General features: G+C 48.4%; 40 pseudogenes; all 40 read left to right on the top strand.

Moving 5' to 3' along the window:
* Positions 1–3236: 3236 nt before the first annotated feature.
* On the top strand, positions 3237–3365 carry LOC144183633 (5S ribosomal RNA; annotated as a pseudogene).
* Positions 3366–3421: 56 nt separating this feature from the next.
* On the top strand, positions 3422–3550 carry LOC144186670 (5S ribosomal RNA; annotated as a pseudogene).
* Positions 3551–3606: 56 nt separating this feature from the next.
* On the top strand, positions 3607–3735 carry LOC144185355 (5S ribosomal RNA; annotated as a pseudogene).
* Positions 3736–3791: 56 nt separating this feature from the next.
* LOC144184180 (5S ribosomal RNA) lies at positions 3792–3920 on the top strand (annotated as a pseudogene).
* A 56-nt stretch (positions 3921–3976) lies between these two features.
* Positions 3977–4095, top strand: LOC144181854 (5S ribosomal RNA; annotated as a pseudogene).
* Positions 4096–4151: 56 nt separating this feature from the next.
* LOC144186540 (5S ribosomal RNA) lies at positions 4152–4280 on the top strand (annotated as a pseudogene).
* Positions 4281–4336: 56 nt separating this feature from the next.
* On the top strand, positions 4337–4465 carry LOC144186664 (5S ribosomal RNA; annotated as a pseudogene).
* Positions 4466–4521: 56 nt separating this feature from the next.
* LOC144191758 (5S ribosomal RNA) lies at positions 4522–4640 on the top strand (annotated as a pseudogene).
* A 56-nt stretch (positions 4641–4696) lies between these two features.
* On the top strand, positions 4697–4815 carry LOC144191186 (5S ribosomal RNA; annotated as a pseudogene).
* A 56-nt stretch (positions 4816–4871) lies between these two features.
* On the top strand, positions 4872–5000 carry LOC144184992 (5S ribosomal RNA; annotated as a pseudogene).
* A 56-nt stretch (positions 5001–5056) lies between these two features.
* On the top strand, positions 5057–5175 carry LOC144188927 (5S ribosomal RNA; annotated as a pseudogene).
* Positions 5176–5231: 56 nt separating this feature from the next.
* Positions 5232–5350, top strand: LOC144182065 (5S ribosomal RNA; annotated as a pseudogene).
* Positions 5351–5406: 56 nt separating this feature from the next.
* Positions 5407–5535, top strand: LOC144190722 (5S ribosomal RNA; annotated as a pseudogene).
* Positions 5536–5591: 56 nt separating this feature from the next.
* On the top strand, positions 5592–5710 carry LOC144184331 (5S ribosomal RNA; annotated as a pseudogene).
* Positions 5711–5766: 56 nt separating this feature from the next.
* LOC144186881 (5S ribosomal RNA) lies at positions 5767–5905 on the top strand (annotated as a pseudogene).
* A 56-nt stretch (positions 5906–5961) lies between these two features.
* On the top strand, positions 5962–6080 carry LOC144184463 (5S ribosomal RNA; annotated as a pseudogene).
* A 56-nt stretch (positions 6081–6136) lies between these two features.
* On the top strand, positions 6137–6255 carry LOC144189219 (5S ribosomal RNA; annotated as a pseudogene).
* Positions 6256–6311: 56 nt separating this feature from the next.
* On the top strand, positions 6312–6430 carry LOC144191747 (5S ribosomal RNA; annotated as a pseudogene).
* A 56-nt stretch (positions 6431–6486) lies between these two features.
* On the top strand, positions 6487–6605 carry LOC144190364 (5S ribosomal RNA; annotated as a pseudogene).
* Positions 6606–6661: 56 nt separating this feature from the next.
* LOC144190391 (5S ribosomal RNA) lies at positions 6662–6780 on the top strand (annotated as a pseudogene).
* Positions 6781–6836: 56 nt separating this feature from the next.
* On the top strand, positions 6837–6955 carry LOC144186346 (5S ribosomal RNA; annotated as a pseudogene).
* Positions 6956–7011: 56 nt separating this feature from the next.
* LOC144189082 (5S ribosomal RNA) lies at positions 7012–7130 on the top strand (annotated as a pseudogene).
* Positions 7131–7186: 56 nt separating this feature from the next.
* LOC144185973 (5S ribosomal RNA) lies at positions 7187–7315 on the top strand (annotated as a pseudogene).
* Positions 7316–7371: 56 nt separating this feature from the next.
* LOC144185706 (5S ribosomal RNA) lies at positions 7372–7500 on the top strand (annotated as a pseudogene).
* A 56-nt stretch (positions 7501–7556) lies between these two features.
* On the top strand, positions 7557–7675 carry LOC144188365 (5S ribosomal RNA; annotated as a pseudogene).
* Positions 7676–7731: 56 nt separating this feature from the next.
* On the top strand, positions 7732–7850 carry LOC144191388 (5S ribosomal RNA; annotated as a pseudogene).
* Positions 7851–7906: 56 nt separating this feature from the next.
* Positions 7907–8035, top strand: LOC144184991 (5S ribosomal RNA; annotated as a pseudogene).
* Positions 8036–8091: 56 nt separating this feature from the next.
* LOC144188926 (5S ribosomal RNA) lies at positions 8092–8210 on the top strand (annotated as a pseudogene).
* A 56-nt stretch (positions 8211–8266) lies between these two features.
* LOC144182063 (5S ribosomal RNA) lies at positions 8267–8385 on the top strand (annotated as a pseudogene).
* A 56-nt stretch (positions 8386–8441) lies between these two features.
* LOC144184553 (5S ribosomal RNA) lies at positions 8442–8570 on the top strand (annotated as a pseudogene).
* A 56-nt stretch (positions 8571–8626) lies between these two features.
* Positions 8627–8745, top strand: LOC144189840 (5S ribosomal RNA; annotated as a pseudogene).
* A 56-nt stretch (positions 8746–8801) lies between these two features.
* LOC144190792 (5S ribosomal RNA) lies at positions 8802–8920 on the top strand (annotated as a pseudogene).
* Positions 8921–8976: 56 nt separating this feature from the next.
* LOC144183980 (5S ribosomal RNA) lies at positions 8977–9095 on the top strand (annotated as a pseudogene).
* Positions 9096–9151: 56 nt separating this feature from the next.
* Positions 9152–9280, top strand: LOC144186180 (5S ribosomal RNA; annotated as a pseudogene).
* A 56-nt stretch (positions 9281–9336) lies between these two features.
* On the top strand, positions 9337–9455 carry LOC144181825 (5S ribosomal RNA; annotated as a pseudogene).
* A 56-nt stretch (positions 9456–9511) lies between these two features.
* Positions 9512–9630, top strand: LOC144191922 (5S ribosomal RNA; annotated as a pseudogene).
* A 56-nt stretch (positions 9631–9686) lies between these two features.
* Positions 9687–9805, top strand: LOC144188043 (5S ribosomal RNA; annotated as a pseudogene).
* A 56-nt stretch (positions 9806–9861) lies between these two features.
* Positions 9862–9980, top strand: LOC144191802 (5S ribosomal RNA; annotated as a pseudogene).
* Positions 9981–10036: 56 nt separating this feature from the next.
* On the top strand, positions 10037–10155 carry LOC144189361 (5S ribosomal RNA; annotated as a pseudogene).
* Positions 10156–10211: 56 nt separating this feature from the next.
* LOC144184007 (5S ribosomal RNA) lies at positions 10212–10330 on the top strand (annotated as a pseudogene).
* Positions 10331–13404: the final 3074 nt, after the last annotated feature.

Genomic DNA, 13404 nt, shown 5'->3' with positions numbered 1-13404 from the left:
TGCTACAACGGCACTACAAGGTTTAGGTTTTAAATCTATATGCATACCCACATATCCATTTCAAAAAATACATATAGATTTTATTTTATTTTATTAGATCATATGGATATCATTCCACGATATGGAATTTCAGAAACTATTTATAGTGATAATGGCTCCCATTTTGTTAATATAATAGTTGTCTACCATCCACAATTGGCGGACCTTATATGAAGTCCTGTTTGGTAGACCTTACAAATTGTTATTATTCACTACACAATGACAATTGGATGATGAGGCGAATCTATCAGAAAAAAAAAAAAAACGCACACACCAAATTTATACTATCAGAGGGAGATTTTGCTTGTCAACAGGAAACGGACGAAGCGACGGTGATTCTTGAAGACTGGATGCTGATAAGCAGCATAAAAGAAGAAACATCGGAGCAACGCAAAGTCGGAGGGTCCTTGTTACTGAAAGGGGACACGGATGCACCTTTCCCACAGTAAGAAGGTTGTCTAAATTGAAACGTTTCAAGAGGAAAACTCCCTAAACAAAGACAAAAAGTCATGTTGAAAACAATTATTGCTTTTGGGGCAATGAGATTAATGATGATTGTGATTCTATTCCTTTCCACAGTAGGGTTGTTTTCTCCAGTTGGAGAAAAAGGCGGAGGTGTTTCAATTGAGGATACACCTTCTTACGGGAGGGTAAACCGAGAAACATACACATTTACATTTAATTAACATTACCTACTAAATCAAATTTCCAAATTGAAAATATATATTTGGACTCGGCGACGTCCCGGGTGCCGTACAAGGTGTCAATCTATGGTGGGAAATATGTGTGGTACATTAACAGCAAAAAAATTGAAGATTGGGAAAAGCCTTGTTGCAGAAATTGGTCAAGATTGGAAAGCTTGGACTGACATATTAACCTGTGAAATTTATTTCTGAAACAGGGATTTCCCAAACGGGGGATAATTGGGCGCTGTTAATGGAGTGTAAAGAGGACAAGCACTAGGTGGAGCTACTTTGGTAAAAGGGTGGTCTCAATTGAAACATTGAGGGGACGGGTAAAATAAACTTTCTGACTTAATAAAATACGGGAAACACCAATATTAATTGAAAAGATTATTGCTCAGCAAGCAATACCATAAAACTATAGGGAACTCTTTTATATTGGGTTTGACGTCTCCATATAGTTTCAATTGAGACTAAACCATCTTACAAAAGATTAGGATAACCTACCAGACAAGGGAAAAAACGATGGGGTCTAACAACTCCCTCAATCACCATTCTTTTGGGGAAAAGTGTTTTTACAAATGAAAAAACGTGTCCTACTTGGCAAGAAAGAAAAAAAAATATATTGAAACAGTGTTTATCCTGTTACGCAGTAAATAGGAAGTCAATTTTTCCACTGTTTAATCATTTTACCTGCTTAAACCTTACAGGGCATGGTCTGAAGCTAGGGGCGATAAATGAGACGTGGTGTACCGGCGTTCTAAAACAAACTACACCCCTGATACCACGTTCTGGCCTATGGTGGCGGGGTGGTAGATAAATTATACGACTCCTGCCGAAACGCGGCAGGACTAGGTACTTTGGTCTCACTGCTCTTACCGATGTCTGTTTTTCCATCCACAGTGGAGGAGATACAATTGGCGGCTCATAATTCGGCTGAAGGGTCGACCCTCCCGACATCGTCGAGAGGCATGGAGGGAAGGAGATCCAACATACATTGATGCGATTGGCATCCCCTGGGGCGTACCAGATGAGTATAAGCTGGCTAATCAGATCGCAGCAGGTTGGGAGTCTATCTTCCTTCTAATCACCCCAAACAAAAATGTGGATAGAATAAATTACTTACATTACAATGTACAAAACTTGGAAATTATACTGAACAGGGATTTGTGGCCATAAAGGAACAACTGGCAGCTACCAGTCTGATGGCGTTCCGGGGTCGCATAGCGGTGGATATGATCCTTGAAACGGGGCGTGTGTGCAATGTTTGTAAAACAATGTTGCACCTTCATACCGAACAACACGTCACCCAGTGGATCTCTCACCAGGGCCATTACTGGCCTGCAAACACTGAACCGCAATATGCAAGAGCACTCTGGAGTAGATACGTCCGCATTGTCAGATTGGTGGGATAAGACCTTTGGAAAATCTAAAGATTTGGCTACATCCTTCGTGGTTACTATAGGCACAATTACCGCTATCCTAACATTGTGTGGGTGATGTAGTATCCCCTGTTTGCGCTCCTTACTAAGCCGACTTATAACTACTGCAATTGCCCCTACAAATTCTAAAGTACATGAGTTGTATCTTATGGGACGGTTTGGGGAAAGCAGTGAGGTCCAGGAGTACGGTAAATCCGAGGACCAATTGGACGAATATAATTATGTTTTTTCTCTTTCAGACCAGCCATGGGAGTAAGGAGTAGGCGGGAAAAATCACAGTCACCCGACATTACCATTTAGTGATTACTAAGAAATGACTAATAACATACATATTATAAAAACGGGGGAATGTTGGGTTTGTTCTGTTTTACTATTATAATAGTTATATTAATTCATTTCTTTATTAAATCATTCTCTTTCTTTTCTCTGTATTAATTCATTACTTTGTTAAATCATTCTCTTTCTGTTTTTCAAAAGTGTTGAGGTCACACCAAGTCATCTTTAACCTGGACAGCCTGTTCCAGGATGGTTATACAAACAATCCACCCAATCTGGGTCCTTGAGATTTGGTGGGCCCTTGGTGACGAGGACAGGGCTATTCGGACAATAACAAGAATATTGTGATCGTTATGTAACCGTACACTTCGGGTTTTTCTGTATGTAACGATTATATGATTATGATTATATTATATGATTCTTAGGTCAAGGAGGTTGTATAATTACTCTAATCTACATGTAGTTAGGTCTAGTCCCTGTTTTTGTTATTAGTAAAATACTTTGATTGTTATTGTAGTCCCAGATGTTGTTTTTACTCATACGTGATGGAATGATCAACAACTCTGTAACTTGTGACCATAAGAATGGGACGAAAACGTCTATTCGAGGAGACGTTCGGAAGTTGTAAGGTGACACTTGCTGTAACGCTCCCCTCCGGAGGCTTTTATCTGTTGTATCCATTTCTATTTAATTAAATGTCAATAATTGAATAAGATGTCTTCCTGCAGTTATTGATAATTACGGACGAAGGTAATTATTAAAGAACCTGACAGTGTTCATCTGCAAGAGCAGTACCGCTCACGGCCATACCACCCTGATAAGGCCCGATCTCGCCCGATCTCGTCCGACCTCGGCAGCCAAGCATGGTTCGGCCTGGTTAGTACCTGATTGGGAGACCGCTTGGGAATACCAGGTGCTGTGAGCATCATACCCCGCATTTTTTTCGACATTTCATGGGTGTCCATCTGCAAGAGCAGTACCGCTCACTGCCATACCACCCTGAAAAGGCCCGATCTCGCCCGATCTCGTCCGAACTCGGCGGCCAAGCATGGTTCGGCCTGGTTAGTACCTGATTGGGAGACCGCTTGAGAATACCAGGTGCTGTGAGCATCATACCCCGCATCTTTTTCGACATTTCATGGGTGTCCATCTGCAAGAGCAGTACCGCTCACGGCCATACCGCCCTGATAAGGCCCGATCTCGCCCGATCTCGTCCGATCTCGGCAGCCAAGCATGGTTCGGCCTGGTTAATACCTGATTGGGAGACCGCTTGGGAATACCAGGTGCTGTGAGCATCATACCCCGCATCTTTTTCGACATTTCATGGGTGTCCATCTGCAAGAGCAGTACCGCTCACGGCCATACCACCCTGAAAAGGCCCAATCTCGCCCGATCTCGTCCGATCTCGGCAGCCAAGCAGGGTTCAGCCTGTTTAGTACCTGATTGGGAGACCGCTTGGGAATACCAGGTGCTGTGAGCATCTTGCCCCGCATCTTTTTCGACATTTCATGGGTGTCCATCTGCACAAGCAGTACCGCTCACGGCCATACCACCCTGAAAAGGCCCGATCTCGCCCGATCTAGGAAGCCAAGCATGGTTTGGCCTGGTTAGTACCTGATTGGGAGACCGCTTGGGAATACCAGGTGCTGTGAGCATCATGCCCCGCATCTTTTTCGACATTTCATGGGTGTCCATCTGCTAGTGCAGTACCGCTCACGGCCATACCACCCTGAAAAGGCCCGATCTCGTCCGATCTCGTCCGATCTCGGAAGCCAAGCATGGATCGGCCTGTTTAGTACCTAATTGGGAGACCGCTTGTGAATACCAGGTGCTGTGAGCATCATACCCCGCATCTTTTTCGACATTTCATGGGTGTCCATCTGCTAGTGCAGTACCGCTCACGGCCATACCACCCTGAAAAGGCCCGATCTCGTCCGATCTCGCCCGATCTCGGCAGCCAAGCATGATTCGGCCTGTTTAGTACCTGATTGGGAGACCGCTTGGGAATACCAGGTGCTGTGAGCATCATACCCCGCATCTTTTTCGACATTTCATGGGTGTCCATCTGCAAGAGCAGTACCGCTCACGGCCATACCACCCTGAAAAGGCCCGATCTCGTCCGATCTCGGAAGCCAAGCATGGTTCGGCCTGGTTAGTACCTGATTGGGAGACCGCTTGGGAATACCAGGTGCTGTGAGCATCTTGCCCCGCATCTTTTTCGACATTTCATGGGTGTCCATCTGCTAGTGCAGTACCGCTCACGGCCATACCACCCTGAAAAGGCCCGATCTCGTCTGATCTCGGAAGCCAAGCATGGTTCGGCCTGTTTAGTGCCTGATTGGGAGACCGCTTGGGAATACCAGGTGCTGTGAGCATCATACCCTGCATCTTTTTCGACATTTCATAAGTGTCCATCTGCAAGAGCAGTACCGCTCACTGCCATACCACCCTGAAAAGGCCCGATCTCGTCCGATCTCGTCCGATCTCGGCAGCCAAGCATGGTTCGGCCTGGTTAGTACCTGATTGGGAGACCGCTTGGGAATACCAGGTGCTGTGAGCATCATACCCCGCATCTTTTTCGACATTTCATGGGTGTCCATCTGCTAGTGCAGTACCGCTCACGGCCATACCACCCTGAAAAGGCCCGATCTCGTCCGATCTCGGCAGCCAAGCATGGTTCGGCCTGTTTAGTACCTGATTGGGAGACCGCTTGGGAATACCAGGTGCTGTGAGCATCATACCCCGCATCTTTTTCGACATTTCATGGGTGTCCATCTGCTAGTGCAGTACCGCTCACGGCCATACCACCCTGAAAAGGCCCGATCTCGTCTGATCTCGGAAGCCAAGCATGGTTCAGCCTGGTTAGTACCTGATTGGGAGACCGCTTGGAAATACCTGGTGCTGTGAGCATCATACCCCGCATCTTTTTCGACATTTCATGGGTGTCCATCTGCTAGTGCAGTACCGCTCACGGCCATACCACCCTGAAAAGGCCCGATCTCGTCCGATCTCGTCCGATCTCGGCAGCCAAGCATGGTTGGGCCTGTTTAGTACCTGATTGGGAGACCGCTTGGGAATACCAGGTGCTGTGAGCATCATACCCCGCATCTTTTTCGACATTTCATGGGTGTCCATCTGCGAAAGCAGTACCGCTCACGGCCATACCACCCTGAAAAGGCCCGATCTCGTCCGATCTCGGAAGCCAAGCATGGTTCGGCCTGGTTAGTACCTGATTGGGAGACCGCTCGGGAATACCAGGTGCTGTGAGCATCATACCCCGCATCTTTTTCGACATTTCATGGGTGTCCATCTGCAAGAGCAGTACCGCTCACGGCCATACCACCCTGATAAGGCCCGATCTCGCCCGATCTCGCCCGATCTCGTCCGACCTCGGCAGCCAAGCATGGTTCGGCCTGGTTAGTACCTGATTGGGAGACCGCTTGGGAATACCAGGTGCTGTGAACATCATACCCCGCATCTTTTTCGACATTTCATGGGTGTCCATCTGCAAGTGCGGTACCGCTCATGGCCATACCACCCTGAAAAGACCCCATCTCGCCCGATCTCGGAAGCCAAGCATGGTTCGGCCTGTTTAGTACCTGATTGGGAGACCGCTTGGGAATACCAGGTGCTGTGAGCATCATACCCCGCATCTTTTTCGACATTTCATGGGTGTCTATCTGCTAGTGCAGTACCGCTCACGGCCATACCACCCTGAAAAGGCTCGATCTCGTCCGATCTCGGAAGCCAAGCATGGTTCGGCCTGTTTAGTACCTGATTGGGAGACCGCTTGGGAATACCAGGTGCTGTGAGCATCATACCCCGCATCTTTTTCGACATTTCATGGGTGTCCATCTGCTAGTGCAATACCGCTCACGGCCATACCACCCTGAAAAGGCCCGATCTCGTCCGATCTCGGAAGCCAAGCATGGTTCGGCCTGGTTAGTACCTGATTGGGAGACCGCTTGGGAATACCAGGTGCTGTGAGCATCAAACCCCGCATCTTTTTCGACATTTCATGGGTGTCCATCTGCTATTGCAGTACCGCTCACGGCCATACCACCCTGAAAAGGCCCGATCTCGTCCGATCTCGGCAGCCAAGCATGGTTCGGCCTGTTTAGTACCTGATTGGGAGACCGCTTCGGAATACCAGGTGCCGTGAGCATCATACCCCGCATCTTTTTCGACATTTCATGGGTGTCCCTCTGCAAGAGCAATACCGCTTACGGCCATACAACCCTGAAAAGGCCCGATCTCGTCCGATCTCGGAAGCCAAGCATGGTTCGGCCTGTTTAGTACCTGATTGGGAGACCGCTTGGGAATACCAGGTGCTGTGAGAACCACGCCCCGCATCTTTTTCGACATTTCATGGGTGTCCATCTGCAAGTGCAGTACCGCTCACGGCCATACCACCCTGAAAAGGCCCGATCTCGCCCGATCTCGGAAGCCAAGCATGATTCAGCCTGGTTAGTACCTGATTGGGAGACCGCTTGGGAATACCAGGTGCTGTGATTATCATACCCCGCATCTTTTTCGAAATTTCATGGGTGTCCATCTGCAGGAGCAGTACCGCTCACGGCCATACCACCCTGAAAAGGCCCGATCTCGTCCGACCTCGAAAGCCAAGCATGGTTCGGCCTGGTTAGTACCTGATTGGGAGACCGCTTGGGAATACCAGGTGCTGTGAGCATCATACCCCGCATCTTTTTCGACATTTCATGGGTGTCCATCTGCAAGAGCAGTACCGCTGACAGCCATACCACCCTGAAAAGGCCCGTTCTCGTCCGATCTCGTCCGATCTCGGCAGCCAAGCATGGTTCGGCCTGGTTAGTACCTGATTGGGAGACCGCTTGGGAATACCAGGTGCTGTGAGCATCATACCCCGCATCTTTTTCGGCATTTCATGGGTGTCCATCTGCTAAAGCAGTACCGCTCACGGCCATATCACCCTGAAAAGGCCCGATCTCGCCCGATCTCGTCCGATCTCGGCAGCCAAGCATGGTTCGGCCTGGTTAGTACCTGATTGGGAGACCGCTTGGGAATACCAGGTGCTGTGAGAACCATGCCCCGCATCTTTTTCGACATTTCATGGGTGTCCATCTGCAAGAGCAGTTTCGCTTACGGCCATACCACCCTGAAAAGGCCCGATCTCGTCCGATCTCGGAAGCCAAGCATGGTTCGGCCTGTTTAGTACCTGATTGGGAGACCGCTTGGGAATACCAGGTGCTGTGAGCATCATACCTCGCATCTTTTTCGACATTTCATGGGTGTCCATCTGCATGAACAGTACTGCTCACAGCCATACCACCCTGAAAAGGCCCGATCTCGTCTGATCTCGGAAGCCAAGCATGGTTCGGCCTGTTTAGTGCCTGATTGGGAGACCGCTTGGGAATACCAGGTGCTGTGAGCATCATACCCTGCATCTTTTTCGACATTTCATAAGTGTCCATCTGCAAGAGCAGTACCGCTCACTGCCATACCACCCTGAAAAGGCCCGATCTCGTCCGATCTCGTCCGATCTCGGCAGCCAAGCATGGTTCGGCCTGGTTAGTACCTGATTGGGAGACCGCTTGGGAATACCAGGTGCTGTGAGCATCATACCCCGCATCTTTTTCGACATTTCATGGGTGTCCATCTGCTAGTGCAGTACCGCTCACGGCCATACCACCCTGAAAAGGCCCGATCTCGTCCGATCTCGGCAGCCAAGCATGGTTCGGCCTGTTTAGTACCTGATTGGGAGACCGCTTGGGAATACCAGGTGCTGTGAGCATCATACCCCGCATCTTTTTCGACATTTCATGGGTGTCCATCTGCTAGTGCAGTACCGCTCACGGCCATACCACCCTGAAAAGGCCCGATCTCGTCTGATCTCGGAAGCCAAGCATGGTTCAGCCTGGTTAGTACCTGATTGGGAGACCGCTTGGAAATACCTGGTGCTGTGAGCATCATACCCCGCATCTTTTTCGACATTTCATGGGTGTCCATCTGCTAGTGCAGTACCGCTCACGGCCATACCACCCTGAAAAGGCCCGATCTCGTCCGATCTCGTCCGATCTCGGCAGCCAAGCATGGTTCGGCCTGTTTAGTACCTGATTGGGAGACCGCTTGGGAATACCAGGTGCTGTGAGCATCATACCTCGCATCTTTTTCGACATTTCATGGGTGTCCATCTGCAAGGGCAGTACCGCTCACGGCCATACCACCCTGAAAAGGCCCGATCTTGTCCGATCTCGGAAGCCAAGCATGGATCGGCCTGGTTAGTACCTGATTGGGAGACCGCTTGGGAATACCAGGTGCTGTGAGCATCATACCCCGCATCTTTTTCGACATTTCATGGGTGTCCATCTGCTAGTGCAGTACCGCTCACGGCCATACCACCCTGAAAAGGCCCGATCTCGTCCGATCTCGGAAGCCAAGCATGGTTCAGCCTGTTTAGTACCTGATTGGGAGACCGCTTGGGAATACCAGGTGCTGTGAGCATCATACCCCGCATCTTTTTCGACATTTCATGGGTGTCCATCTGCAAAAGCAGTACCGCTCACGGCCATACCACCCTGAAAAGGCCCGATCTCGTCCGATCTCGGAAGCCAAGCATGGTTCGGCCTGTTTAGGACCTGATTGGGAGACTGCTTGGGAATACCAGGTGCTGTGAGCATCATACCCCGCATCTTTTTTGACATTTCATGGGTGTCCATCTGCAAGAGCAGTCCCGCTCACGGCCATACCACCCTGATAAGGCCCGATCTCGCCTGATCTCGTCCGATCTCGGCAGCCAAGCATGGTTCGGCCTGGTTAGTACCTGATTGGGAGACCGCTTGGGAATACCAGGTGCGGTGAGCATCATACCCCGCATCTTTTTCGACATTTCATGGGTGTCCATCTGCTAGTGCAGTACCGCTCACGGCCATACCTCCCTGAAAAGGCCCGATCTCGTCCGATCTCGGAAGCCAAGCATGGTTCGGCCTGGTTAGTACCTGATTGGGAGTCCGCTTGGGAATACCAGGTGCTGTGTACATCATACCCCGCATCTTTTTCGACATTTCATGGGTGTCCATCTGCTAGTGCAGTACCGCTCACGGCCATACCACCCTGAAAAGGCCCGATCTCGTCCGATCTCGGAAGCCAAGCATGGTTAGACTTGTTTAGTACCAGATTGGGAGACCGCTTGGGAATACCGGGTGCTGTGAGAACCATGCCCCGCATCTTTTTCGACATTTCATGGGTGTCCATCTGCTAGTGCAGTACCGCTCACGGCCATACCACCCTGAAAAGGCCCGATCTCGCCCGATCTCGGAAGCCAAGCATGGTTTGGCCTGGTTAGTACCTGATTGGGAGACCGCTTGGGAATACCAGGTGCTGTGAGCATCATACCCCGCATCTTTTTCGACATTTCATGGGTGTCCATCTGCAAGGGCAGTACTGCTCACGGCCATACCACCCTGAAAAGGCCAGATCTCGTCCGATCTCGGAAGCCAAGCATGGTTCGGCCTGTTTAGTACCTGATTGGGAGACCGCTTGGGAATACCAGGTGCTGTGAGTATCATACCCCGCATCTTTTTCGACATTTCATGGGTGTCCATCTGCAAAAGCAGTACCGCTCACGGCCATACCACCCTGAAAAGGCCCGATCTCGTCCGATCTCGTAAGCCAAGCATGGTTCGGCCTGGTTAGTACCTGATTGGGAGACCGCTTGGGAATACCAGGTGCTGTGAGCATCATACCCCGCATCTTTTTCGACATTTCATGGGTGTCCATCTGCAAGAGCAGTACCGCTCACGGCCATACCACCCTGAAAAGGCCCGATCTCGTTCGATCTCGGAAGCCAAGCATGGTACGGCCTGGTTAGTACCTGATTGGGAGACCGCTTGGGAATACCAGGTGCTGTGAGCATCATACCCCGCATCTTTTTCGACATTTCATGGGTGATCTATCTGAAATCCAGATCAAATTCTGGATTTCAGATAGATCAGTTGTCATCATGCACCTTTTACCAAGACTGGACCTATAGTAGGACTTAGATGGAGAGCTATCTTAAAAAGAACATGTCCTCATTACTTGGGGGAGAAACAAAGGATCCAAAATCACTCAGAGCTGTCAGGAGTGGTTGGATTGCCTTTCCTGGCATGACGTCACGATAACTATCAGCTGTCACTAATTACGTGATTAGATTATTTTTGGTATTTAAGCATTATGATTTTCTGTGGACGCGGTTGGATCGACTGGTTAAGTTCTGGTTTCGTTTCCTGTTAATCCTCGTAGTAATTGCTGTTTCCATTGACGCCACGCCGCATGTTCAGTTCGTTTGTAATGAGTGGTCAAGCCAAGTTGTTTAAGTTATGTTACCCCGTTTATTAAATCAACCAACAAGAGCTACAGATCTGCCTCACCTTTCCAATTACTTCGGCGACTCTGCATCTGGGTTCAACTTACCCTACGATCGCGTCGCACTACGCGGTGAAATCGTAACAGCACGATCCAACCATTATGGACCCAGCGGAGCGCCACCCACGCTCGCGCCGACGCACTCGGCGACGCAAACCATCCACCTCGAAGACACCGGACTGCTTGGAATGTATAAGAAACCCCTCAGAATCGTTTAGGAATTTTGTAATGGACACACCGTGGTGCGGGGCTCTCAGGCACATCATTTCTAGAGATGAGCCACAGCTGGTAGAAGAGTTAGAGCCGCAGCGTACTCATACGCCCCACCACTGCTATGCACGTCGCCCTGGGAAGCCTTTACCGTTTCATCATGATGCCCAGGTGCGTACAACCACCAGAGAGCGCCCAAGTTATCTTATGCCTATGCCCAGAGGAATTGATTCACCATGGAGGGAGCCTGAAGATTCTGGTGAGGAGGACACCCGTTGAGGAAGTTCCCCACGGCCAGCAGCGTGGCCAGGATCTTCTTGAAGGTCCGGTTGCCGGCCAGCTGCTCCATGCCCAACTTCAGGTCAAACAGGGGCTCGGCGATCTCCTGCTCGAGTGCCTCATAGTTGAGTTTGAAAGACCACAGCTGCAGGCGGGGGGTCAAGGCGCTGACGGAAGCCAGGCCCGAGAGGAATTCCTCGGCCGTCCCCAGGGGAACGTCGGGATTGGCCGAGCGAGCCTCGCGGATCTTCTGCTTCTCCTCCTCTGTGGGCGTCATGCTCAGGATCTTCTCCACACCCTCCTTGTTGATGGCAAAGTCGTCAAAGTTGAGGATGGCGCTCTTGATGACGTGAACGGCGGGCAGGACCGTCATCCCGATGTTGATGGCGGTGCTCCGCTTGGAGTCCAGAACCAGGATCTCGGACTTTTTGCTCTCTGGCGCTTTCTTGGCCCATGGCGTCTCTTTGGCCCTGGACTCAAAGAGGTGCTCCAGCTTCCCCATGTCCACTTGGACCTTGTCCAGTGACGCCAAAAATAATCTAATCACGTAATTAGTGACAGCTGATAGTTATCGTGACGTCATGCCAGGAAAGGCAATCCAACCACTCCTGACAAGAGCATCAAATAAAGACAATTTGTCGGTCTTTCGGGAACAGATGTTCTTGAAAAATAACCCTTTCGCTATGATTTCTAGAATTTTACTGACATAATGCAAGTGCATTCGCAGCTAGCCCTCAGAGATAAAATGAGTTGGATTTCCATCTCCAACAATACCAGCCGTTATGTTATTTGAGGTTCTTGATCTGAATGAATTAAATGACCTCCGGTATGCAGTACAACTGTAGAGCAATTACTTTAAATTATGTTCATTCTTTTGTCCCCCGCCTGGTGCCCGTAGATAGCTGGGATAGGCCTTAGCACCCCCCGTGACCCTTGTGAGGATAAGTGGTTGAGAGAATGAATGAATGAAAGAATACTAAACAATGTCTTTCACATGACGATCAATTATACTAAACAATTACTATTAGTTTAAGCATGTGAAACTATGATAAAATATGATTTGGATTTTACAGCATGTTTTCGTAACCTGTTTTATGTTTATTTATATAAACAATAGACACCTTGTAAAGCATTGCTGTTGCTTCACATGTATTTCTTAGGGGCCTAACATTCAACCACATCTAAGCAGCAGTACTTGTAGACTTGCATTCTGTGAAGCGCAAAGTGTCCTTCTGTTCTAAAGAGACAGAACAGCAAGAAAAGGACTCTGTGCAACCTTCTTTACTCTGTAACAGCGGGATGATGCTTTTTGTGTAGAAAGGATGGAGTACAAAGTGTAAGCGAATGAGTGGAAAGTACTGCAGACAATGTATGACTGTTTTTTTCTATTTTTTTTCCGTGTAGTTGAGGAGTGTAGTTTGCAAGTTCCAGCATGCCAGTACTATTGAATGCTGGGTATTTTGCTGAGCCTTCTTTAAAAATTAATAGAATAGTCAGTCATTTTCTTCTTAAAAAAATAAAAATAAAATACTTGTGGTTGCTAGAGTTATACAGTAAAAAAGGGGTGTGTGCATGTGGTGGTGGAGCAATATAATTTTAGTTTCAGTGTAATGAAAAATCTACAATAGTGTTCCAATAAATTGGTGGTTATTGAAGTGCTATACCAATTGAATGTAATTTCTGGTAAAATTCTGTAGCTCCAGTGTTTAACCATAAATCCTATGTGATTTTTGTTTTACAGTATAAAATGTGAAAACACTTATAAATCCCATTTAAATTCAGTGAATTCATTTAGTTGTGCTGCCACTACACCATTGCACCCAATCGGTTAGTCTTTAATTGAATCTGATTACCAGTCGATTTGAATTGAATGACTTGACCCCGCTGAGATATTTTCTCTAAAAGAATAATGGAGTTGCTTATTTGACTATTTAGTATTGTTATTTTGTTATCTTTTTGCATTTGGTGCTTTTTTTAAACATCTACTACTTTACATTATAATTGCTTGATCTGAGGCAGTTGGGTTGTAAAGGTTTAAATCAAAATTCAAAGTACGGTAATACACATATATACACACGATGCAACAGATGTGC

Source organism: Stigmatopora nigra, unplaced genomic scaffold (genome assembly GCF_051989575.1).
Source record: "Stigmatopora nigra isolate UIUO_SnigA unplaced genomic scaffold, RoL_Snig_1.1 HiC_scaffold_24, whole genome shotgun sequence".
In the NCBI taxonomy this organism is placed as follows: domain Eukaryota; kingdom Metazoa; phylum Chordata; class Actinopteri; order Syngnathiformes; family Syngnathidae; genus Stigmatopora; species Stigmatopora nigra.
Note: the sequence above shows the minus strand (reverse complement) of the source record. Positions and strands in the feature narration are given on the sequence as shown.